Source organism: Eleutherodactylus coqui, unplaced genomic scaffold, assembly GCF_035609145.1.
Source record: "Eleutherodactylus coqui strain aEleCoq1 unplaced genomic scaffold, aEleCoq1.hap1 HAP1_SCAFFOLD_101, whole genome shotgun sequence".
Classification (NCBI taxonomy): Eukaryota; Metazoa; Chordata; class Amphibia; order Anura; family Eleutherodactylidae; genus Eleutherodactylus; species Eleutherodactylus coqui.
In genome coordinates this window covers 248,506-273,753 of record NW_027102216.1, presented here as the reverse complement: position 1 = coordinate 273,753, position 25,248 = coordinate 248,506, and the positions used below count along the sequence as shown (strand labels likewise).

Genomic DNA, 25,248 nt, shown 5'->3' with positions numbered 1-25,248 from the left:
ATGTATGTATGTATGCATGTATGTGAGTCTATCTATCTATCTATCTATCTATCTATCTATCTATCTATCTATCTATCTATCTTTATTAATTATGTAGAATATAGATATGGATTATTTCTAATTTACAGATTTTGTAGATATAGATTAAAGATAGATTTAAGATTGTATGTGTGTGTGTATATGTGTGTATGTGTGTGTGTGTGTGTGTGTGTGTGTGTGTGTGTGTATGTATGTATGTATGTATGTATGTATATATATATATATAATGTATATATGTAAAAAAAATATAAAATCTGTAGGTATGTATGTATGTATGGCGGGCGGGCAAAAAAGGCCTGCTGTATGTTTTTAAGTTCTTCGGATGACCATGCCGCTCTAATATTCTCCTTACTAGGGTCTACTAATGCTGGCCCAGGGGAAGGCAATAAAGCCCTATGGGGCCGAAGCCAATTTCCCTTATTTTAGGTAAAAAGTTTCCATCCGTCCCTACTCGAAATGCGGCTGGCCGAAGAGATCCCTCCAACCGACCGGCCGACGCACCTTCAGAGACAAACTAGTGCTTGCTTCTAGTGTCATCGCCGGCTTAACCCTCGTTTGTAGGGAGCTGACGAGTCCTGCAGCAGCAGGCTCTGCAAGCCTAGGATGCGTGAGCACGGTGCAAGAGGAAGGACTGAGGGTGTGAGGCTGGGCGCGGTTGAGAAGGCGTGGGGCGGGGCTATGGAAAGTTTTCATAGCTCTCCCAGCTGCCTGGGTGCATTGTGGGTGCGCCCAGAGTGCTGGTTGAGCGTGTTGCCTCAAGCCTTGGAAGTGGAGTTGGGCGGACCGGGCTACAGGTGAAACCCATTTCGGGTTATCGCTTCTCGGCCTTTTGGCTAAGATCAAGTGTAGTATCTGTTCTTATCAGTTTAATATCTGATACGTCCCCTATCTGGGGACCATATATTAAATGGATTTTTAGAACAGGGAGCTGGAAAAAGAGCTTGCTCTGTCCACTCCACGCATTGACCTGGTATTGCAGTACCTCCAGGACCGGTGCACCCCCTTTCCTACAGCAGTTTCCAAAAGCAGAAAAACAAAACTGACGAGCAAGAGGTGCAGCGCAGCTGTGGCGGCTGCTGCTACCACCACCCAAGCACTTTGATTGACACTCAGCCCGTCTGCTCGCAACATTGTATCCACTGAGCAGCTGCGTCTGCCAGAGTGTGCACAGCACAGGTACAACTGGAAGCAAAACAACACACACACCAGTTCATATGGCAGCCGCACTCTATAGTTCGTACCTACCGCTGCGCTAATAGCCAAGTTGGAAACATCGGGCAGGCACAGCGTATCCTGGCAGCCTGCGTCTGTATGCTTCACGTATTCGGGTCATGGGTGTATGTGCAGGGGGCCCGGAGCCCCAGGGGGCCCATAAAGTCTCTCTTCCCCACATTGTAAACCAATGCTATCAATGAAGCTTTATAGTTTGGGGGCCCAGTTCCAGACTTTGTACTCGGGCCCCGCAGCTTCAAGTTACACCTCCAGATCAGGATAATGCTAGGCCATTCCAACCAGCCTGTGTGTGTGACCTGCAGTCGCTGGTAGTCGAAAAGCGGCCGGCCCCGGATGCGCGCTTCAGAGTGGACAGACAGCAGCGGACCCCCAATCACACAGGCCCAAGGCTTGCTATGTAGCACGGAATACCTCATTGGACTGCAGCACTCCACGCGGGCTGAGATACACGCTCCACGTGGGATGGGCAGTATTCGTCCATGAAGATCCAGGCCAACGTTTAGAGATGGAGCAACACTCGGGGAGCAAAGAACTCCAACGAACGGACGTCTACTTTACAAGGATGTATTGCTTTATTCAATGCATGGACACAGAAACAGTTCAACCGCTCGATTACAGACCGCAGTCAATACAGTAAAGAAAGAAATGTGTCTGTTTAATGTAAACTTGCATGGAGCTCGTTTGTCAGCCACTGACTGACTGAATGCTGAAACGTGGTCTAACGTTACATGCACCACCAGGGATAAGGCCTTGCCTATAAGCATTCCCCAGCTGGCAAAAACGGAACCTCCCTGCCTATTCCTCACCATGGAAGAACGGAACCTACCTTTTTTTAAAAAAAAGAAAGCCACAGCAGCAGCCAACTAGATTTTGGTAGGCCGCTGTCTCCCCCTTGTGTGCTGCATAAAAAATGCACTCCACTAAAAATAACAATGATCCACGAAATAGAGCGTATGGAGAGAACGAGGCTTCTAGATGAGCCGTCAGGCTATGATAAATTGTATCACACCTGGGCGATATGGATAGATGCCCGGAGCTCACCCCTATTTACCAAGTGGTTACAGACAGGGACATGTGAGTAACACGTTTAAACCACAATTGTAAAGAGAAACAACAATTCCGGAGCCCGCCCCCCCCCCCCCCCCTTTTTGTTTTATTTTCTCTTTCTCCCGTGTCATAGATACCTACCCTCCCTTACCACTCCCCCCCCCCCTTACCCTCCCCTCATTCCCCTGTTTGTAGACCTTATAAAATATCACAGACAAACATGATATAGTTCAACTCGAAATTGATTTATTAAGTTTCATTGTCAAAGTTATTTTTACATTGCTTTGAGATAAGGCAAAAGTTTCCCCCCCTCCATGAAACCAATAAAACCTATATTGAATAAAATAAAAATGATGCAGTTACCGGTAGTTCTGCAGCTTCTTGGTGGAAATAAAGACCATCTCCCGTCTCCCAGCTGCAGCAGAGACTGACTGAAATGGCTGCCAAGCCCGGTATTAATGCTTCTAAATTGATGACATCACAAAGGAGTGACATCGTCAGCCTTCCAAACACCTGGCTCAATTGCATACAGTATGTATGTATGTATGCATGTATGTGAGTCTATCTATCTATCTATCTATCTATCTATCTATCTATCTTTATTAATTATGTAGAATATAGATATGGATTATTTCTAATTTACAGATTTTGTAGATATAGATTAAAGATAGATTTAAGATTGTATGTGTGTGTGTATATGTGTGTATGTGTGTGTGTGTGTGTGTGTGTGTGTGTGTGTGTGTGTGTGTATGTATGTATGTATGTATATATATATATAATGTATATATGTAAAAAAAATATAAAATCTGTAGGTATGTATGTATGTATGGCGGGCGGGCAAAAAAGGCCTGCTGTATGTTTTTAAGTTCTTCGGATGACCATGCCGCTCTAATATTCTCCTTACTAGGGTCTACTAATGCTGGCCCAGGGGAAGGCAATAAAGCCCTATGGGGCCGAAGCCAATTTCCCTTATTTTAGGTAAAAAGTTTCCATCCGTCCCTACTCGAAATGCGGCTGGCCGAAGAGATCCCTCCAACCGACCGGCCGACGCACCTTCAGAGACAAACTAGTGCTTGCTTCTAGTGTCATCGCCGGCTTAACCCTCGTTTGTAGGGAGCTGACGAGTCCTGCAGCAGCAGGCTCTGCAAGCCTAGGATGCGTGAGCACGGTGCAAGAGGAAGGACTGAGGGTGTGAGGCTGGGCGCGGTTGAGAAGGCGTGGGGCGGGGCTATGGAAAGTTTTCATAGCTCTCCCAGCTGCCTGGGTGCATTGTGGGTGCGCCCAGAGTGCTGGCTGAGCGTGTTGCCTCAAGCCTTGGAAGTGGAGTTGGGCGGACCGGGCTACAGGTGAAACCCATTTCGGGTTATCGCTTCTCGGCCTTTTGGCTAAGATCAAGTGTAGTATCTGTTCTTATCAGTTTAATATCTGATACGTCCCCTATCTGGGGACCATATATTAAATGGATTTTTAGAACAGGGAGCTGGAAAAAGAGCTTGCTCTGTCCACTCCACGCATTGACCTGGTATTGCAGTACCTCCAGGACCGGTGCACCCCCTTTCCTACAGCAGTTTCCAAAAGCAGAAAAACAAAACTGACGAGCAAGAGGTGCAGCGCAGCTGTGGCGGCTGCTGCTACCACCACCCAAGCACTTTGATTGACACTCAGCCCGTCTGCTCGCAACATTGTATCCACTGAGCAGCTGCGTCTGCCAGAGTGTGCACAGCACAGGTACAACTGGAAGCAAAACAACACACACACCAGTTCATATGGCAGCCGCACTCTATAGTTCGTACCTACCGCTGCGCTAATAGCCAAGTTGGAAACATCGGGCAGGCACAGCGTATCCTGGCAGCCTGCGTCTGTATGCTTCACGTATTCGGGTCATGGGTGTATGTGCAGGGGGCCCGGAGCCCCAGGGGGCCCATAAAGTCTCTCTTCCCCACATTGTAAACCAATGCTATCAATGAAGCTTTATAGTTTGGGGGCCCAGTTCCAGACTTTGTACTCGGGCCCCGCAGCTTCAAGTTACACCTCCAGATCAGGATAATGCTAGGCCATTCCAACCAGCCTGTGTGTGTGACCTGCAGTCGCTGGTAGTCGAAAAGCGGCCGGCCCCGGATGCGCGCTTCAGAGTGGACAGACAGCAGCGGACCCCCAATCACACAGGCCCAAGGCTTGCTATGTAGCACGGAATACCTCATTGGACTGCAGCACTCCACGCGGGCTGAGATACACGCTCCACGTGGGATGGGCAGTATTCGTCCATGAAGATCCAGGCCAACGTTTAGAGATGGAGCAACACTCGGGGAGCAAAGAACTCCAACGAACGGACGTCTACTTTACAAGGATGTATTGCTTTATTCAATGCATGGACACAGAAACAGTTCAACCGCTCGATTACAGACCGCAGTCAATACAGTAAAGAAAGAAATGTGTCTGTTTAATGTAAACTTGCATGGAGCTCGTTTGTCAGCCACTGACTGACTGAATGCTGAAACGTGGTCTAACGTTACATGCACCACCAGGGATAAGGCCTTGCCTATAAGCATTCCCCAGCTGGCAAAAACGGAACCTCCCTGCCTATTCCTCACCATGGAAGAACGGAACCTACCTTTTTTTAAAAAAAAGAAAGCCACAGCAGCAGCCAACTAGATTTTGGTAGGCCGCTGTCTCCCCCTTGTGTGCTGCATAAAAAATGCACTCCACTAAAAATAACAATGATCCACGAAATAGAGCGTATGGAGAGAACGAGGCTTCTAGATGAGCCGTCAGGCTATGATAAATTGTATCACACCTGGGCGATATGGATAGATGCCCGGAGCTCACCCCTATTTACCAAGTGGTTACAGACAGGGACATGTGAGTAACACGTTTAAACCACAATTGTAAAGAGAAACAACAATTCCGGAGCCCGCCCCCCCCCCCCCCTTTTTGTTTTATTTTCTCTTTCTCCCGTGTCATAGATACCTACCCTCCCTTACCACTCCCCCCCCCCTTACCCTCCCCTCATTCCCCTGTTTGTAGACCTTATAAAATATCACAGACAAACATGATATAGTTCAACTCGAAATTGATTTATTAAGTTTCATTGTCAAAGTTATTTTTACATTGCTTTGAGATAAGGCAAAAGTTTCCCCCCCTCCATGAAACCAATAAAACCTATATTGAATAAAATAAAAATGATGCAGTTACCGGTAGTTCTGCAGCTTCTTGGTGGAAATAAAGACCATCTCCCGTCTCCCAGCTGCAGCAGAGACTGACTGAAATGGCTGCCAAGCCCGGTATTAATGCTTCTAAATTGATGACATCACAAAGGAGTGACATCGTCAGCCTTCCAAACACCTGGCTCAATTGCATACAGTATGTATGTATGTATGCATGTATGTGAGTCTATCTATCTATCTATCTATCTATCTATCTATCTATCTATCTATCTATCTATCTATCTTTATTAATTATGTAGAATATAGATATGGATTATTTCTAATTTACAGATTTTGTAGATATAGATTAAAGATAGATTTAAGATTGTATGTGTGTGTGTATATGTGTGTATGTGTGTGTGTGTGTGTGTGTGTGTGTGTGTGTGTATGTATGTATGTATGTATGTATGTATATATATATATATAATGTATATATGTAAAAAAAATATAAAATCTGTAGGTATGTATGTATGTATGGCGGGCGGGCAAAAAAGGCCTGCTGTATGTTTTTAAGTTCTTCGGATGACCATGCCGCTCTAATATTCTCCTTACTAGGGTCTACTAATGCTGGCCCAGGGGAAGGCAATAAAGCCCTATGGGGCCGAAGCCAATTTCCCTTATTTTAGGTAAAAAGTTTCCATCCGTCCCTACTCGAAATGCGGCTGGCCGAAGAGATCCCTCCAACCGACCGGCCGACGCACCTTCAGAGACAAACTAGTGCTTGCTTCTAGTGTCATCGCCGGCTTAACCCTCGTTTGTAGGGAGCTGACGAGTCCTGCAGCAGCAGGCTCTGCAAGCCTAGGATGCGTGAGCACGGTGCAAGAGGAAGGACTGAGGGTGTGAGGCTGGGCGCGGTTGAGAAGGCGTGGGGCGGGGCTATGGAAAGTTTTCATAGCTCTCCCAGCTGCCTGGGTGCATTGTGGGTGCGCCCAGAGTGCTGGCTGAGCGTGTTGCCTCAAGCCTTGGAAGTGGAGTTGGGCGGACCGGGCTACAGGTGAAACCCATTTCGGGTTATCGCTTCTCGGCCTTTTGGCTAAGATCAAGTGTAGTATCTGTTCTTATCAGTTTAATATCTGATACGTCCCCTATCTGGGGACCATATATTAAATGGATTTTTAGAACAGGGAGCTGGAAAAAGAGCTTGCTCTGTCCACTCCACGCATTGACCTGGTATTGCAGTACCTCCAGGACCGGTGCACCCCCTTTCCTACAGCAGTTTCCAAAAGCAGAAAAACAAAACTGACGAGCAAGAGGTGCAGCGCAGCTGTGGCGGCTGCTGCTACCACCACCCAAGCACTTTGATTGACACTCAGCCCGTCTGCTCGCAACATTGTATCCACTGAGCAGCTGCGTCTGCCAGAGTGTGCACAGCACAGGTACAACTGGAAGCAAAACAACACACACACCAGTTCATATGGCAGCCGCACTCTATAGTTCGTACCTACCGCTGCGCTAATAGCCAAGTTGGAAACATCGGGCAGGCACAGCGTATCCTGGCAGCCTGCGTCTGTATGCTTCACGTATTCGGGTCATGGGTGTATGTGCAGGGGGCCCGGAGCCCCAGGGGGCCCATAAAGTCTCTCTTCCCCACATTGTAAACCAATGCTATCAATGAAGCTTTATAGTTTGGGGGCCCAGTTCCAGACTTTGTACTCGGGCCCCGCAGCTTCAAGTTACACCTCCAGATCAGGATAATGCTAGGCCATTCCAACCAGCCTGTGTGTGTGACCTGCAGTCGCTGGTAGTCGAAAAGCGGCCGGCCCCGGATGCGCGCTTCAGAGTGGACAGACAGCAGCGGACCCCCAATCACACAGGCCCAAGGCTTGCTATGTAGCACGGAATACCTCATTGGACTGCAGCACTCCACGCGGGCTGAGATACACGCTCCACGTGGGATGGGCAGTATTCGTCCATGAAGATCCAGGCCAACGTTTAGAGATGGAGCAACACTCGGGGAGCAAAGAACTCCAACGAACGGACGTCTACTTTACAAGGATGTATTGCTTTATTCAATGCATGGACACAGAAACAGTTCAACCGCTCGATTACAGACCGCAGTCAATACAGTAAAGAAAGAAATGTGTCTGTTTAATGTAAACTTGCATGGAGCTCGTTTGTCAGCCACTGACTGACTGAATGCTGAAACGTGGTCTAACGTTACATGCACCACCAGGGATAAGGCCTTGCCTATAAGCATTCCCCAGCTGGCAAAAACGGAACCTCCCTGCCTATTCCTCACCATGGAAGAACGGAACCTACCTTTTTTTAAAAAAAAGAAAGCCACAGCAGCAGCCAACTAGATTTTGGTAGGCCGCTGTCTCCCCCTTGTGTGCTGCATAAAAAATGCACTCCACTAAAAATAACAATGATCCACGAAATAGAGCGTATGGAGAGAACGAGGCTTCTAGATGAGCCGTCAGGCTATGATAAATTGTATCACACCTGGGCGATATGGATAGATGCCCGGAGCTCACCCCTATTTACCAAGTGGTTACAGACAGGGACATGTGAGTAACACGTTTAAACCACAATTGTAAAGAGAAACAACAATTCCGGAGCCCGCCCCCCCCCCCCCCCCCTTTTTGTTTTATTTTCTCTTTCTCCCGTGTCATAGATACCTACCCTCCCTTACCACTCCCCCCCCCCTTACCCTCCCCTCATTCCCCTGTTTGTAGACCTTATAAAATATCACAGACAAACATGATATAGTTCAACTCGAAATTGATTTATTAAGTTTCATTGTCAAAGTTATTTTTACATTGCTTTGAGATAAGGCAAAAGTTTCCCCCCCTCCATGAAACCAATAAAACCTATATTGAATAAAATAAAAATGATGCAGTTACCGGTAGTTCTGCAGCTTCTTGGTGGAAATAAAGACCATCTCCCGTCTCCCAGCTGCAGCAGAGACTGACTGAAATGGCTGCCAAGCCCGGTATTAATGCTTCTAAATTGATGACATCACAAAGGAGTGACATCGTCAGCCTTCCAAACACCTGGCTCAATTGCATACAGTATGTATGTATGTATGCATGTATGTGAGTCTATCTATCTATCTATCTATCTATCTATCTATCTATCTATCTTTATTAATTATGTAGAATATAGATATGGATTATTTCTAATTTACAGATTTTGTAGATATAGATTAAAGATAGATTTAAGATTGTATGTGTGTGTGTATATGTGTGTATGTGTGTGTGTGTGTGTGTGTGTGTGTGTGTGTGTATGTATGTATGTATGTATGTATGTATATATATATATATAATGTATATATGTAAAAAAAATATAAAATCTGTAGGTATGTATGTATGTATGGCGGGCGGGCAAAAAAGGCCTGCTGTATGTTTTTAAGTTCTTCGGATGACCATGCCGCTCTAATATTCTCCTTACTAGGGTCTACTAATGCTGGCCCAGGGGAAGGCAATAAAGCCCTATGGGGCCGAAGCCAATTTCCCTTATTTTAGGTAAAAAGTTTCCATCCGTCCCTACTCGAAATGCGGCTGGCCGAAGAGATCCCTCCAACCGACCGGCCGACGCACCTTCAGAGACAAACTAGTGCTTGCTTCTAGTGTCATCGCCGGCTTAACCCTCGTTTGTAGGGAGCTGACGAGTCCTGCAGCAGCAGGCTCTGCAAGCCTAGGATGCGTGAGCACGGTGCAAGAGGAAGGACTGAGGGTGTGAGGCTGGGCGCGGTTGAGAAGGCGTGGGGCGGGGCTATGGAAAGTTTTCATAGCTCTCCCAGCTGCCTGGGTGCATTGTGGGTGCGCCCAGAGTGCTGGCTGAGCGTGTTGCCTCAAGCCTTGGAAGTGGAGTTGGGCGGACCGGGCTACAGGTGAAACCCATTTCGGGTTATCGCTTCTCGGCCTTTTGGCTAAGATCAAGTGTAGTATCTGTTCTTATCAGTTTAATATCTGATACGTCCCCTATCTGGGGACCATATATTAAATGGATTTTTAGAACAGGGAGCTGGAAAAAGAGCTTGCTCTGTCCACTCCACGCATTGACCTGGTATTGCAGTACCTCCAGGACCGGTGCACCCCCTTTCCTACAGCAGTTTCCAAAAGCAGAAAAACAAAACTGACGAGCAAGAGGTGCAGCGCAGCTGTGGCGGCTGCTGCTACCACCACCCAAGCACTTTGATTGACACTCAGCCCGTCTGCTCGCAACATTGTATCCACTGAGCAGCTGCGTCTGCCAGAGTGTGCACAGCACAGGTACAACTGGAAGCAAAACAACACACACACCAGTTCATATGGCAGCCGCACTCTATAGTTCGTACCTACCGCTGCGCTAATAGCCAAGTTGGAAACATCGGGCAGGCACAGCGTATCCTGGCAGCCTGCGTCTGTATGCTTCACGTATTCGGGTCATGGGTGTATGTGCAGGGGGCCCGGAGCCCCAGGGGGCCCATAAAGTCTCTCTTCCCCACATTGTAAACCAATGCTATCAATGAAGCTTTATAGTTTGGGGGCCCAGTTCCAGACTTTGTACTCGGGCCCCGCAGCTTCAAGTTACACCTCCAGATCAGGATAATGCTAGGCCATTCCAACCAGCCTGTGTGTGTGACCTGCAGTCGCTGGTAGTCGAAAAGCGGCCGGCCCCGGATGCGCGCTTCAGAGTGGACAGACAGCAGCGGACCCCCAATCACACAGGCCCAAGGCTTGCTATGTAGCACGGAATACCTCATTGGACTGCAGCACTCCACGCGGGCTGAGATACACGCTCCACGTGGGATGGGCAGTATTCGTCCATGAAGATCCAGGCCAACGTTTAGAGATGGAGCAACACTCGGGGAGCAAAGAACTCCAACGAACGGACGTCTACTTTACAAGGATGTATTGCTTTATTCAATGCATGGACACAGAAACAGTTCAACCGCTCGATTACAGACCGCAGTCAATACAGTAAAGAAAGAAATGTGTCTGTTTAATGTAAACTTGCATGGAGCTCGTTTGTCAGCCACTGACTGACTGAATGCTGAAACGTGGTCTAACGTTACATGCACCACCAGGGATAAGGCCTTGCCTATAAGCATTCCCCAGCTGGCAAAAACGGAACCTCCCTGCCTATTCCTCACCATGGAAGAACGGAACCTACCTTTTTTTAAAAAAAAGAAAGCCACAGCAGCAGCCAACTAGATTTTGGTAGGCCGCTGTCTCCCCCTTGTGTGCTGCATAAAAAATGCACTCCACTAAAAATAACAATGATCCACGAAATAGAGCGTATGGAGAGAACGAGGCTTCTAGATGAGCCGTCAGGCTATGATAAATTGTATCACACCTGGGCGATATGGATAGATGCCCGGAGCTCACCCCTATTTACCAAGTGGTTACAGACAGGGACATGTGAGTAACACGTTTAAACCACAATTGTAAAGAGAAACAACAATTCCGGAGCCCGCCCCCCCCCCCCCCCTTTTTGTTTTATTTTCTCTTTCTCCCGTGTCATAGATACCTACCATCCCTTACCACTCCCCCCTTACCCTCCCCTCATTCCCCTGTTTGTAGACCTTATAAAATATCACAGACAAACATGATATAGTTCAACTCGAAATTGATTTATTAAGTTTCATTGTCAAAGTTATTTTTACATTGCTTTGAGATAAGGCAAAAGTTTCCCCCCCTCCATGAAACCAATAAAACCTATATTGAATAAAATAAAAATGATGCAGTTACCGGTAGTTCTGCAGCTTCTTGGTGGAAATAAAGACCATCTCCCGTCTCCCAGCTGCAGCAGAGACTGACTGAAATGGCTGCCAAGCCCGGTATTAATGCTTCTAAATTGATGACATCACAAAGGAGTGACATCGTCAGCCTTCCAAACACCTGGCTCAATTGCATACAGTATGTATGTATGTATGCATGTATGTGAGTCTATCTATCTATCTATCTATCTATCTATCTATCTTTATTAATTATGTAGAATATAGATATGGATTATTTCTAATTTACAGATTTTGTAGATATAGATTAAAGATAGATTTAAGATTGTATGTGTGTGTGTATATGTGTGTATGTGTGTGTGTGTGTGTGTGTGTGTGTGTGTGTGTGTGTATGTATGTATGTATGTATGTATATATATATAATGTATATATGTAAAAAAAATATAAAATCTGTAGGTATGTATGTATGTATGGCGGGCGGGCAAAAAAGGCCTGCTGTATGTTTTTAAGTTCTTCGGATGACCATGCCGCTCTAATATTCTCCTTACTAGGGTCTACTAATGCTGGCCCAGGGGAAGGCAATAAAGCCCTATGGGGCCGAAGCCAATTTCCCTTATTTTAGGTAAAAAGTTTCCATCCGTCCCTACTCGAAATGCGGCTGGCCGAAGAGATCCCTCCAACCGACCGGCCGACGCACCTTCAGAGACAAACTAGTGCTTGCTTCTAGTGTCATCGCCGGCTTAACCCTCGTTTGTAGGGAGCTGACGAGTCCTGCAGCAGCAGGCTCTGCAAGCCTAGGATGCGTGAGCACGGTGCAAGAGGAAGGACTGAGGGTGTGAGGCTGGGCGCGGTTGAGAAGGCGTGGGGCGGGGCTATGGAAAGTTTTCATAGCTCTCCCAGCTGCCTGGGTGCATTGTGGGTGCGCCCAGAGTGCTGGCTGAGCGTGTTGCCTCAAGCCTTGGAAGTGGAGTTGGGCGGACCGGGCTACAGGTGAAACCCATTTCGGGTTATCGCTTCTCGGCCTTTTGGCTAAGATCAAGTGTAGTATCTGTTCTTATCAGTTTAATATCTGATACGTCCCCTATCTGGGGACCATATATTAAATGGATTTTTAGAACAGGGAGCTGGAAAAAGAGCTTGCTCTGTCCACTCCACGCATTGACCTGGTATTGCAGTACCTCCAGGACCGGTGCACCCCCTTTCCTACAGCAGTTTCCAAAAGCAGAAAAACAAAACTGACGAGCAAGAGGTGCAGCGCAGCTGTGGCGGCTGCTGCTACCACCACCCAAGCACTTTGATTGACACTCAGCCCGTCTGCTCGCAACATTGTATCCACTGAGCAGCTGCGTCTGCCAGAGTGTGCACAGCACAGGTACAACTGGAAGCAAAACAACACACACACCAGTTCATATGGCAGCCGCACTCTATAGTTCGTACCTACCGCTGCGCTAATAGCCAAGTTGGAAACATCGGGCAGGCACAGCGTATCCTGGCAGCCTGCGTCTGTATGCTTCACGTATTCGGGTCATGGGTGTATGTGCAGGGGGCCCGGAGCCCCAGGGGGCCCATAAAGTCTCTCTTCCCCACATTGTAAACCAATGCTATCAATGAAGCTTTATAGTTTGGGGGCCCAGTTCCAGACTTTGCACTCGGGCCCCGCAGCTTCAAGTTACACCTCCAGATCAGGATAATGCTAGGCCATTCCAACCAGCCTGTGTGTGTGACCTGCAGTCGCTGGTAGTCGAAAAGCGGCCGGCCCCGGATGCGCGCTTCAGAGTGGACAGACAGCAGCGGACCCCCAATCACACAGGCCCAAGGCTTGCTATGTAGCACGGAATACCTCATTGGACTGCAGCACTCCACGCGGGCTGAGATACACGCTCCACGTGGGATGGGCAGTATTCGTCCATGAAGATCCAGGCCAACGTTTAGAGATGGAGCAACACTCGGGGAGCAAAGAACTCCAACGAACGGACGTCTACTTTACAAGGATGTATTGCTTTATTCAATGCATGGACACAGAAACAGTTCAACCGCTCGATTACAGACCGCAGTCAATACAGTAAAGAAAGAAATGTGTCTGTTTAATGTAAACTTGCATGGAGCTCGTTTGTCAGCCACTGACTGACTGAATGCTGAAACGTGGTCTAACGTTACATGCACCACCAGGGATAAGGCCTTGCCTATAAGCATTCCCCAGCTGGCAAAAACGGAACCTCCCTGCCTATTCCTCACCATGGAAGAACGGAACCTACCTTTTTTTAAAAAAAAGAAAGCCACAGCAGCAGCCAACTAGATTTTGGTAGGCCGCTGTCTCCCCCTTGTGTGCTGCATAAAAAATGCACTCCACTAAAAATAACAATGATCCACGAAATAGAGCGTATGGAGAGAACGAGGCTTCTAGATGAGCTGTCAGGCTATGATAAATTGTATCACACCTGGGCGATATGGATAGATGCCCGGAGCTCACCCCTATTTACCAAGTGGTTACAGACAGGGACATGTGAGTAACACGTTTAAACCACAATTGTAAAGAGAAACAACAATTCCGGAGCCCGCCCCCCCCCCCCCCTTTTTGTTTTATTTTCTCTTTCTCCCGTGTCATAGATACCTACCCTCCCTTACCACTCCCCCCCCCCCTTACCACTCCCCCCCCCCCTTACCCTCCCCTCATTCCCCTGTTTGTAGACCTTATAAACTATCACAGACAAACATGATATAGTTCAACTCGAAATTGATTTATTAAGTTTCATTGTCAAAGTTATTTTTACATTGCTTTGAGATAAGGCAAAAGTTTCCCCCCCTCCATGAAACCAATAAAACCTATATTGAATAAAATAAAAATGATGCAGTTACCGGTAGTTCTGCAGCTTCTTGGTGGAAATAAAGACCATCTCCCGTCTCCCAGCTGCAGCAGAGACTGACTGAAATGGCTGCCAAGCCCGGTATTAATGCTTCTAAATTGATGACATCACAAAGGAGTGACATCGTCAGCCTTCCAAACACCTGGCTCAATTGCATACAGTATGTATGTATGTATGCATGTATGTGAGTCTATCTATCTATCTATCTATCTATCTATCTATCTATCTTTATTAATTATGTAGAATATAGATATGGATTATTTCTAATTTACAGATTTTGTAGATATAGATTAAAGATAGATTTAAGATTGTATGTGTGTGTGTATATGTGTGTATGTGTGTGTGTGTGTGTGTGTGTGTGTGTGTGTGTGTGTATGTATGTATGTATGTATGTATATATATATATATATAATGTATATATGTAAAAAAAATATAAAATCTGTAGGTATGTATGTATGTATGGCGGGCGGGCAAAAAAGGCCTGCTGTATGTTTTTAAGTTCTTCGGATGACCATGCCGCTCTAATATTCTCCTTACTAGGGTCTACTAATGCTGGCCCAGGGGAAGGCAATAAAGCCCTATGGGGCCGAAGCCAATTTCCCTTATTTTAGGTAAAAAGTTTCCATCCGTCCCTACTCGAAATGCGGCTGGCCGAAGAGATCCCTCCAACCGACCGGCCGACGCACCTTCAGAGACAAACTAGTGCTTGCTTCTAGTGTCATCGCCGGCTTAACCCTCGTTTGTAGGGAGCTGACGAGTCCTGCAGCAGCAGGCTCTGCAAGCCTAGGATGCGTGAGCACGGTGCAAGAGGAAGGACTGAGGGTGTGAGGCTGGGCGCGGTTGAGAAGGCGTGGGGCGGGGCTATGGAAAGTTTTACTAGCTCTCCCAGCTGCCTGGGTGCATTGTGGGTGCGCCCAGAGTGCTGGCTGAGCGTGTTGCCTCAAGCCTTGGAAGTGGAGTTGGGCGGACCGGGCTACAGGTGAAACCCATTTCGGGTTATCGCTTCTCGGCCTTTTGGCTAAGATCAAGTGTAGTATCTGTTCTTATCAGTTTAATATCTGATACGTCCCCTATCTGGGGACCATATATTAAATGGATTTTTAGAACAGGGAGCTGGAAAAAGAGCTTGCTCTGTCCACTCCACGCATTGACCTGGTATTGCAGTACCTCCAGGACCGGTGCACCCCCTTTCCTACAGCAGTTTCCAAAAGCAGAAAAACAAAACTGACGAGCAAGAGGTGCAGCGCAGCTGTGGCGGCTGCTGCTACCACCACCCAAGCACTTTGATTGACACTCAGCCCGTCTGCTCGCAACATTGTATCCACTGAGCAGCTGCGTCTGCCAGAGTGTGCACAGCACAGGTACAACTGGAAGCAAAACAACACACACACCAGTTCATATGGCAGCCGCACTCTATAGTTCGTACCTACCGCTGCGCTAATAGCCAAGTTGGAAACATCGGGCAGGCACAGCGTATCCTGGCAGCCTGCGTCTGTATGCTTCACGTATTCGGGTCATGGGTGTATGTGCAGGGGGCCCGGAGCCCCAGGGGGCCCATAAAGTCTCTCTTCCCCACATTGTAAACCAATGCTATCAATGAAGCTTTATAGTTTGGGGGCCCAGTTCCAGACTTTGTACTCGGGCCCCGCAGCTTCAAGTTACACCTCCAGATCAGGATAATGCTAGGCCATTCCAACCAGCCTGTGTGTGTGACCTGCAGTCGCTGGTAGTCGAAAAGCGGCCGGCCCCGGATGCGCGCTTCAGAGTGGACAGACAGCAGCGGACCCCCAATCACACAGGCCCAAGGCTTGCTATGTAGCACGGAATACCTCATTGGACTGCAGCACTCCACGCGGGCTGAGATACACGCTCCACGTGGGATGGGCAGTATTCGTCCATGAAGATCCAGGCCAACGTTTAGAGATGGAGCAACACTCGGGGAGCAAAGAACTCCAACGAACGGACGTCTACTTTACAAGGATGTATTGCTTTATTCAATGCATGGACACAGAAACAGTTCAACCGCTCGATTACAGACCGCAGTCAATACAGTAAAGAAAGAAATGTGTCTGTTTAATGTAAACTTGCATGGAGCTCGTTTGTCAGCCACTGACTGACTGAATGCTGAAACGTGGTCTAACGTTACATGCACCACCAGGGATAAGGCCTTGCCTATAAGCATTCCCCAGCTGGCAAAAACGGAACCTCCCTGCCTATTCCTCACCATGGAAGAACGGAACCTACCTTTTTTTAAAAAAAAGAAAGCCACAGCAGCAGCCAACTAGATTTTGGTAGGCCGCTGTCTCCCCCTTGTGTGCTGCATAAAAAATGCACTCCACTAAAAATAACAATGATCCACGAAATAGAGCGTATGGAGAGAACGAGGCTTCTAGATGAGCTGTCAGGCTATGATAAATTGTATCACACCTGGGCGATATGGATAGATGCCCGGAGCTCACCCCTATTTACCAAGTGGTTACAGACAGGGACATGTGAGTAACACGTTTAAACCACAATTGTAAAGAGAAACAACAATTCCGGAGCCCGCCCCCCCCCCCCCCTTTTTGTTTTATTTTCTCTTTCTCCCGTGTCATAGATACCTACCCTCCCTTACCACTCCCCCCCCCCTTACCCTCCCCTCATTCCCCTGTTTGTAGACCTTATAAAATATCACAGACAAACATGATATAGTTCAACTCGAAATTGATTTATTAAGTTTCATTGTCAAAGTTATTTTTACATTGCTTTGAGATAAGGCAAAAGTTTCCCCCCCTCCATGAAACCAATAAAACCTATATTGAATAAAATAAAAATGATGCAGTTACCGGTAGTTCTGCAGCTTCTTGGTGGAAATAAAGACCATCTCCCGTCTCCCAGCTGCAGCAGAGACTGACTGAAATGGCTGCCAAGCCCGGTATTAATGCTTCTAAATTGATGACATCACAAAGGAGTGACATCGTCAGCCTTCCAAACACCTGGCTCAATTGCATACAGTATGTATGTATGTATGCATGTATGTGAGTCTATCTATCTATCTATCTATCTATCTATCTATCTATCTATCTATCTTTATTAATTATGTAGAATATAGATATGGATTATTTCTAATTTACAGATTTTGTAGATATAGATTAAAGATAGATTTAAGATTGTATGTGTGTGTGTATATGTGTGTATGTGTGTGTGTGTGTGTGTGTGTGTGTGTGTGTGTGTATGTATGTATGTATGTATGTATGTATATATATATATATAATGTATATATGTAAAAAAAATATAAAATCTGTAGGTATGTATGTATGTATGTATGGCGGGCGGGCAAAAAAGGCCTGCTGTATGTTTTTAAGTTCTTCGGATGACCATGCCGCTCTAATATTCTCCTTACTAGGGTCTACTAATGCTGGCCCAGGGGAAGGCAATAAAGCCCTATGGGGCCGAAGCCAATTTCCCTTATTTTAGGTAAAAAGTTTCCATCCGTCCCTACTCGAAATGCGGCTGGCCGAAGAGATCCCTCCAACCGACCGGCCGACGCACCTTCAGAGACAAACTAGTGCTTGCTTCTAGTGTCATCGCCGGCTTAACCCTCGTTTGTAGGGAGCTGACGAGTCCTGCAGCAGCAGGCTCTGCAAGCCTAGGATGCGTGAGCACGGTGCAAGAGGAAGGACTGAGGGTGTGAGGCTGGGCGCGGTTGAGAAGGCGTGGGGCGGGGCTATGGAAAGTTTTACTAGCTCTCCCAGCTGCCTGGGTGCATTGTGGGTGCGCCCAGAGTGCTGGCTGAGCGTGTTGCCTCAAGCCTTGGAAGTGGAGTTGGGCGGACCGGGCTACAGGTGAAACCCATTTCGGGTTATCGCTTCTCGGCCTTTTGGCTAAGATCAAGTGTAGTATCTGTTCTTATCAGTTTAATATCTGATACGTCCCCTATCTGGGGACCATATATTAAATGGATTTTTAGAACAGGGAGCTGGAAAAAGAGCTTGCTCTGTCCACTCCACGCATTGACCTGGTATTGCAGTACCTCCAGGACCGGTGCACCCCCTTTCCTACAGCAGTTTCCAAAAGCAGAAAAACAAAACTGACGAGCAAGAGGTGCAGCGCAGCTGTGGCGGCTGCTGCTACCACCACCCAAGCACTTTGATTGACACTCAGCCCGTCTGCTCGCAACATTGTATCCACTGAGCAGCTGCGTCTGCCAGAGTGTGCACAGCACAGGTACAACTGGAAGCAAAACAACACACACACCAGTTCATATGGCAGCCGCACTCTATAGTTCGTACCTACCGCTGCGCTAATAGCCAAGTTGGAAACATCGGGCAGGCACAGCGTATCCTGGCAGCCTGCGTCTGTATGCTTCACGTATTCGGGTCATGGGTGTATGTGCAGGGGGCCCGGAGCCCCAGGGGGCCCATAAAGTCTCTCTTCCCCACATTGTAAACCAATGCTATCAATGAAGCTTTATAGTTTGGGGGCCCAGTTCCAGACTTTGTACTCGGGCCCCGCAGCTTCAAGTTACACCTCCAGATCAGGATAATGCTAGGCCATTCCAACCAGCCTGTGTGTGTGACCTGCAGTCGCTGGTAGTCGAAAAGCGGCCGGCCCCGGATGCGCGCTTCAGAGTGGACAGACAGCAGCGGACCCCCAATCACACAGGCCCAAGGCTTGCTATGTAGCACGGAATACCTCATTGGACTGCAGCACTCCACGCGGGCTGAGATACACGCTCCACGTGGGATGGGCAGTATTCGTCCATGAAGATCCAGGCCAACGTTTAGAGATGGAGCAACACTCGGGGAGCAAAGAACTCCAACGAACGGACGTCTACTTTACAAGGATGTATTGCTTTATTCAATGCATGGACACAGAAACAGTTCAACCGCTCGATTACAGACCGCAGTCAATACAGTAAAGAAAGAAATGTGTCTGTTTAATGTAAACTTGCATGGAGCTCGTTTGTCAGCCACTGACTGACTGAATGCTGAAACGTGGTCTAACGTTACATGCACCACCAGGGATAAGGCCTTGCCTATAAGCATTCCCCAGCTGGCAAAAACCGAACCTCCCTGCCTATTCCTCACCATGGAAGAACGGAACCTACCTTTTTTTAAAAAAAAGAAAGCCACAGCAGCAGCCAACTAGATTTTGGTAGGCCGCTGTCTCCCCCTTGTGTGCTGCATAAAAAATGCACTCCACTAAAAATAACAATGATCCACGAAATAGAGCGTATGGAGAGAACGAGGCTTCTAGATGAGCTGTCAGGCTATGATAAATTGTATCACACCTGGGCGATATGGATAGATGCCCGGAGCTCACCCCTATTTACCAAGTGGTTACAGACAGGGACATGTGAGTAACACGTTTAAACCACAATTGTAAAGAGAAACAACAATTCCGGAGCCCGCCCCCCCCCCCCCCCCTTTTTGTTTTATTTTCTCTTTCTCCCGTGTCATAGATACCTACCCTCCCTTACCACTCCCCCCCCCCCTTACCCTCCCCTCATTCCCCTGTTTGTAGACCTTATAAAATATCACAGACAAACATGATATAGTTCAACTCGAAATTGATTTATTAAGTTTCATTGTCAAAGTTATTTTTACATTGCTTTGAGATAAGGCAAAAGTTTCCCCCCCTCCATGAAACCAATAAAACCTATATTGAATAAAATAAAAATGATGCAGTTACCGGTAGTTCTGCAGCTTCTTGGTGGAAATAAAGACCATCTCCCGTCTCCCAGCTGCAGCAGAGACTGACTGAAATGGCTGCCAAGCCCGGTATTAATGCTTCTAAATTGATGACATCACAAAGGAGTGACATCGTCAGCCTTCCAAACACCTGGCTCAATTGCATACAGTATGTATGTATGTATGCATGTATGTGAGTCTGTCTATCTATCTATCTATCTATCTATCTATCTATCTATCTATCTATCTATCTATCTTTATTAATTATGTAGAATATAGATATGGATTATTTCTAATTTACAGATTTTGTAGATATAGATTAAAGATAGATTTAAGATTGTATGTGTGTGTGTATATGTGTGTATGTGTGTGTGTGTGTGTGTGTGTGTGTGTGTGTGTGTGTGTATGTATGTATGTATGTATGTATATATATATATATAATGTATATATGTAAAAAAAATATAAAATCTGTAGGTATGTATGTATGTATGGCGGGCGGGCAAAAAAGGCCTGCTGTATGTTTTTAAGTTCTTCGGATGACCATGCCGCTCTAATATTCTCCTTACTAGGGTCTACTAATGCTGGCCCAGGGGAAGGCAATAAAGCCCTATGGGGCCGAAGCCAATTTCCCTTATTTTAGGTAAAAAGTTTCCATCCGTCCCTACTCGAAATGCGGCTGGCCGAAGAGATCCCTCCAACCGACCGGCCGACGCACCTTCAGAGACAAACTAGTGCTTGCTTCTAGTGTCATCGCCGGCTTAACCCTCGTTTGTAGGGAGCTGACGAGTCCTGCAGCAGCAGGCTCTGCAAGCCTAGGATGCGTGAGCACGGTGCAAGAGGAAGGACTGAGGGTGTGAGGCTGGGCGCGGTTGAGAAGGCGTGGGGCGGGGCTATGGAAAGTTTTACTAGCTCTCCCAGCTGCCTGGGTGCATTGTGGGTGCGCCCAGAGTGCTGGCTGAGCGTGTTGCCTCAAGCCTTGGAAGTGGAGTTGGGCGGACCGGGCTACAGGTGAAACCCATTTCGGGTTATCGCTTCTCGGCCTTTTGGCTAAGATCAAGTGTAGTATCTGTTCTTATCAGTTTAATATCTGATACGTCCCCTATCTGGGGACCATATATTAAATGGATTTTTAGAACAGGGAGCTGGAAAAAGAGCTTGCTCTGTCCACTCCACGCATTGACCTGGTATTGCAGTACCTCCAGGACCGGTGCACCCCCTTTCCTACAGCAGTTTCCAAAAGCAGAAAAACAAAACTGACGAGCAAGAGGTGCAGCGCAGCTGTGGCGGCTGCTGCTACCACCACCCAAGCACTTTGATTGACACTCAGCCCGTCTGCTCGCAACATTGTATCCACTGAGCAGCTGCGTCTGCCAGAGTGTGCACAGCACAGGTACAACTGGAAGCAAAACAACACACACACCAGTTCATATGGCAGCCGCACTCTATAGTTCGTACCTACCGCTGCGCTAATAGCCAAGTTGGAAACATCGGGCAGGCACAGCGTATCCTGGCAGCCTGCGTCTGTATGCTTCACGTATTCGGGTCATGGGTGTATGTGCAGGGGGCCCGGAGCCCCAGGGGGCCCATAAAGTCTCTCTTCCCCACATTGTAAACCAATGCTATCAATGAAGCTTTATAGTTTGGGGGCCCAGTTCCAGACTTTGTACTCGGGCCCCGCAGCTTCAAGTTACACCTCCAGATCAGGATAATGCTAGGCCATTCCAACCAGCCTGTGTGTGTGACCTGCAGTCGCTGGTAGTCGAAAAGCGGCCGGCCCCGGATGCGCGCTTCAGAGTGGACAGACAGCAGCGGACCCCCAATCACACAGGCCCAAGGCTTGCTATGTAGCACGGAATACCTCATTGGACTGCAGCACTCCACGCGGGCTGAGATACACGCTCCACGTGGGATGGGCAGTATTCGTCCATGAAGATCCAGGCCAACGTTTAGAGATGGAGCAACACTCGGGGAGCAAAGAACTCCAACGAACGGACGTCTACTTTACAAGGATGTATTGCTTTATTCAATGCATGGACACAGAAACAGTTCAACCGCTCGATTACAGACCGCAGTCAATACAGTAAAGAAAGAAATGTGTCTGTTTAATGTAAACTTGCATGGAGCTCGTTTGTCAGCCACTGACTGACTGAATGCTGAAACGTGGTCTAACGTTACATGCACCACCAGGGATAAGGCCTTGCCTATAAGCATTCCCCAGCTGGCAAAAACGGAACCTCCCTGCCTATTCCTCACCATGGAAGAACGGAACCTACCTTTTTTTAAAAAAAAGAAAGCCACAGCAGCAGCCAACTAGATTTTGGTAGGCCGCTGTCTCCCCCTTGTGTGCTGCATAAAAAATGCACTCCACTAAAAATAACAATGATCCACGAAATAGAGCGTATGGAGAGAACGAGGCTTCTAGATGAGCTGTCAGGCTATGATAAATTGTATCACACCTGGGCGATATGGATAGATGCCCGGAGCTCACCCCTATTTACCAAGTGGTTACAGACAGGGACATGTGAGTAACACGTTTAAACCACAATTGTAAAGAGAAACAACAATTCCGGAGCCCGCCCCCCCCCCCCCCTTTTTGTTTTATTTTCTCTTTCTCCCGTGTCATAGATACCTACCCTCCCTTACCACTCCCCCCCCCCCTTACCCTCCCCTCATTCCCCTGTTTGTAGACCTTATAAAATATCACAGACAAACATGATATAGTTCAACTCGAAATTGATTTATTAAGTTTCATTGTCAAAGTTATTTTTACATTGCTTTGAGATAAGGCAAAAGTTTCCCCCCCTCCATGAAACCAATAAAACCTATATTGAATAAAATAAAAATGATGCAGTTACCGGTAGTTCTGCAGCTTCTTGGTGGAAATAAAGACCATCTCCCGTCTCCCAGCTGCAGCAGAGACTGACTGAAATGGCTGCCAAGCCCGGTATTAATGCTTCTAAATTGATGACATCACAAAGGAGTGACATCGTCAGCCTTCCAAACACCTGGCTCAATTGCATACAGTATGTATGTATGTATGCATGTATGTGAGTGAGTCTATCTATCTATCTATCTATCTATCTATCTATCTATCTATCTATCTATCTATCTATCTATCTATCTTTATTAATTATGTAGAATATAGATATGGATTATTTCTAATTTACAGATTTTGTAGATATAGATTAAAGATAGATTTAAGATTGTATGTGTGTATGTGTGTGTGTGTGTGTGTGTGTGTGTGTGTGTGTGTGTGTGTATGTATGTATGTATGTATGTATGTATATATATATATATAATGTATATATGTAAAAAAAATATAAAATCTGTAGGTATGTATGTATGTATGGCGGGCGGGCAAAAAAGGCCTGCTGTATGTTTTTAAGTTCTTCGGATGACCATGCCGCTCTAATATTCTCCTTACTAGGGTCTACTAATGCTGGCCCAGGGGAAGGCAATAAAGCCCTATGGGGCCGAAGCCAATTTCCCTTATTTTAGGTAAAAAGTTTCCATCCGTCCCTACTCGAAATGCGGCTGGCCGAAGAGATCCCTCCAACCGACCGGCCGACGCACCTTCAGAGACAAACTAGTGCTTGCTTCTAGTGTCATCGCCGGCTTAACCCTCGTTTGTAGGGAGCTGACGAGTCCTGCAGCAGCAGGCTCTGCAAGCCTAGGATGCGTGAGCACGGTGCAAGAGGAAGGACTGAGGGTGTGAGGCTGGGCGCGGTTGAGAAGGCGTGGGGCGGGGCTATGGAAAGTTTTACTAGCTCTCCCAGCTGCCTGGGTGCATTGTGGGTGCGCCCAGAGTGCTGGCTGAGCGTGTTGCCTCAAGCCTTGGAAGTGGAGTTGGGCGGACCGGGCTACAGGTGAAACCCATTTCGGGTTATCGCTTCTCGGCCTTTTGGCTAAGATCAAGTGTAGTATCTGTTCTTATCAGTTTAATATCTGATACGTCCCCTATCTGGGGACCATATATTAAATGGATTTTTAGAACAGGGAGCTGGAAAAAGAGCTTGCTCTGTCCACTCCACGCATTGACCTGGTATTGCAGTACCTCCAGGACCGGTGCACCCCCTTTCCTACAGCAGTTTCCAAAAGCAGAAAAACAAAACTGACGAGCAAGAGGTGCAGCGCAGCTGTGGCGGCTGCTGCTACCACCACCCAAGCACTTTGATTGACACTCAGCCCGTCTGCTCGCAACATTGTATCCACTGAGCAGCTGCGTCTGCCAGAGTGTGCACAGCACAGGTACAACTGGAAGCAAAACAACACACACACCAGTTCATATGGCAGCCGCACTCTATAGTTCGTACCTACCGCTGCGCTAATAGCCAAGTTGGAAACATCGGGCAGGCACAGCGTATCCTGGCAGCCTGCGTCTGTATGCTTCACGTATTCGGGTCATGGGTGTATGTGCAGGGGGCCCGGAGCCCCAGGGGGCCCATAAAGTCTCTCTTCCCCACATTGTAAACCAATGCTATCAATGAAGCTTTATAGTTTGGGGGCCCAGTTCCAGACTTTGTACTCGGGCCCCGCAGCTTCAAGTTACACCTCCAGATCAGGATAATGCTAGGCCATTCCAACCAGCCTGTGTGTGTGACCTGCAGTCGCTGGTAGTCGAAAAGCGGCCGGCCCCGGATGCGCGCTTCAGAGTGGACAGACAGCAGCGGACCCCCAATCACACAGGCCCAAGGCTTGCTATGTAGCACGGAATACCTCATTGGACTGCAGCACTCCACGCGGGCTGAGATACACGCTCCACGTGGGATGGGCAGTATTCGTCCATGAAGATCCAGGCCAACGTTTAGAGATGGAGCAACACTCGGGGAGCAAAGAACTCCAACGAACGGACGTCTACTTTACAAGGATGTATTGCTTTATTCAATGCATGGACACAGAAACAGTTCAACCGCTCGATTACAGACCGCAGTCAATACAGTAAAGAAAGAAATGTGTCTGTTTAATGTAAACTTGCATGGAGCTCGTTTGTCAGCCACTGACTGACTGAATGCTGAAACGTGGTCTAACGTTACATGCACCACCAGGGATAAGGCCTTGCCTATAAGCATTCCCCAGCTGGCAAAAACGGAACCTCCCTGCCTATTCCTCACCATGGAAGAACGGAACCTACCTTTTTTTAAAAAAAAGAAAGCCACAGCAGCAGCCAACTAGATTTTGGTAGGCCGCTGTCTCCCCCTTGTGTGCTGCATAAAAAATGCACTCCACTAAAAATAACAATGATCCACGAAATAGAGCGTATGGAGAGAACGAGGCTTCTAGATGAGCCGTCAGGCTATGATAAATTGTATCACACCTGGGCGATATGGATAGATGCCCGGAGCTCACCCCTATTTACCAAGTGGTTACAGACAGGGACATGTGAGTAACACGTTTAAACCACAATTGTAAAGAGAAACAACAATTCCGGAGCCCGCCCCCCCCCCCCCCTTTTTGTTTTATTTTCTCTTTCTCCCGTGTCATAGATACCTACCCTCCCTTACCACTCCCCCCCCCCCTTACCCTCCCCT

General features: G+C 47.5%; 1 protein-coding gene and 9 non-coding genes across 10 annotated transcripts in view; all 10 read left to right on the top strand.

The window, feature by feature from the left end:
* LOC136599461 (uncharacterized) overlaps positions 1–25,248 on the top strand; it is a 139,794-nt gene that overhangs the window by 106,801 nt on the left and 7,745 nt on the right. The gene's annotated exons all lie outside the window — the stretch shown is intronic.
* On the top strand, positions 853–1,043 carry LOC136599596 (U2 spliceosomal RNA). Its single transcript, XR_010789134.1, has one exon. It is a non-coding gene; the product is annotated as a U2 spliceosomal RNA (small nuclear RNA).
* On the top strand, positions 3,685–3,875 carry LOC136599595 (U2 spliceosomal RNA). The gene has a single exon (XR_010789133.1). It is a non-coding gene; the product is annotated as a U2 spliceosomal RNA (small nuclear RNA).
* On the top strand, positions 6,536–6,726 carry LOC136599593 (U2 spliceosomal RNA). The gene has a single exon (XR_010789131.1). It is a non-coding gene; the product is annotated as a U2 spliceosomal RNA (small nuclear RNA).
* On the top strand, positions 9,374–9,564 carry LOC136599592 (U2 spliceosomal RNA). Its single transcript, XR_010789130.1, has one exon. It is a non-coding gene; the product is annotated as a U2 spliceosomal RNA (small nuclear RNA).
* On the top strand, positions 12,194–12,384 carry LOC136599591 (U2 spliceosomal RNA). Its single transcript, XR_010789129.1, has one exon. It is a non-coding gene; the product is annotated as a U2 spliceosomal RNA (small nuclear RNA).
* LOC136599590 (U2 spliceosomal RNA) lies at positions 15,047–15,237 on the top strand. The gene has a single exon (XR_010789128.1). It is a non-coding gene; the product is annotated as a U2 spliceosomal RNA (small nuclear RNA).
* Positions 17,892–18,082, top strand: LOC136599589 (U2 spliceosomal RNA). The gene has a single exon (XR_010789127.1). It is a non-coding gene; the product is annotated as a U2 spliceosomal RNA (small nuclear RNA).
* Positions 20,748–20,938, top strand: LOC136599588 (U2 spliceosomal RNA). Its single transcript, XR_010789126.1, has one exon. It is a non-coding gene; the product is annotated as a U2 spliceosomal RNA (small nuclear RNA).
* LOC136599587 (U2 spliceosomal RNA) lies at positions 23,606–23,796 on the top strand. The gene has a single exon (XR_010789125.1). It is a non-coding gene; the product is annotated as a U2 spliceosomal RNA (small nuclear RNA).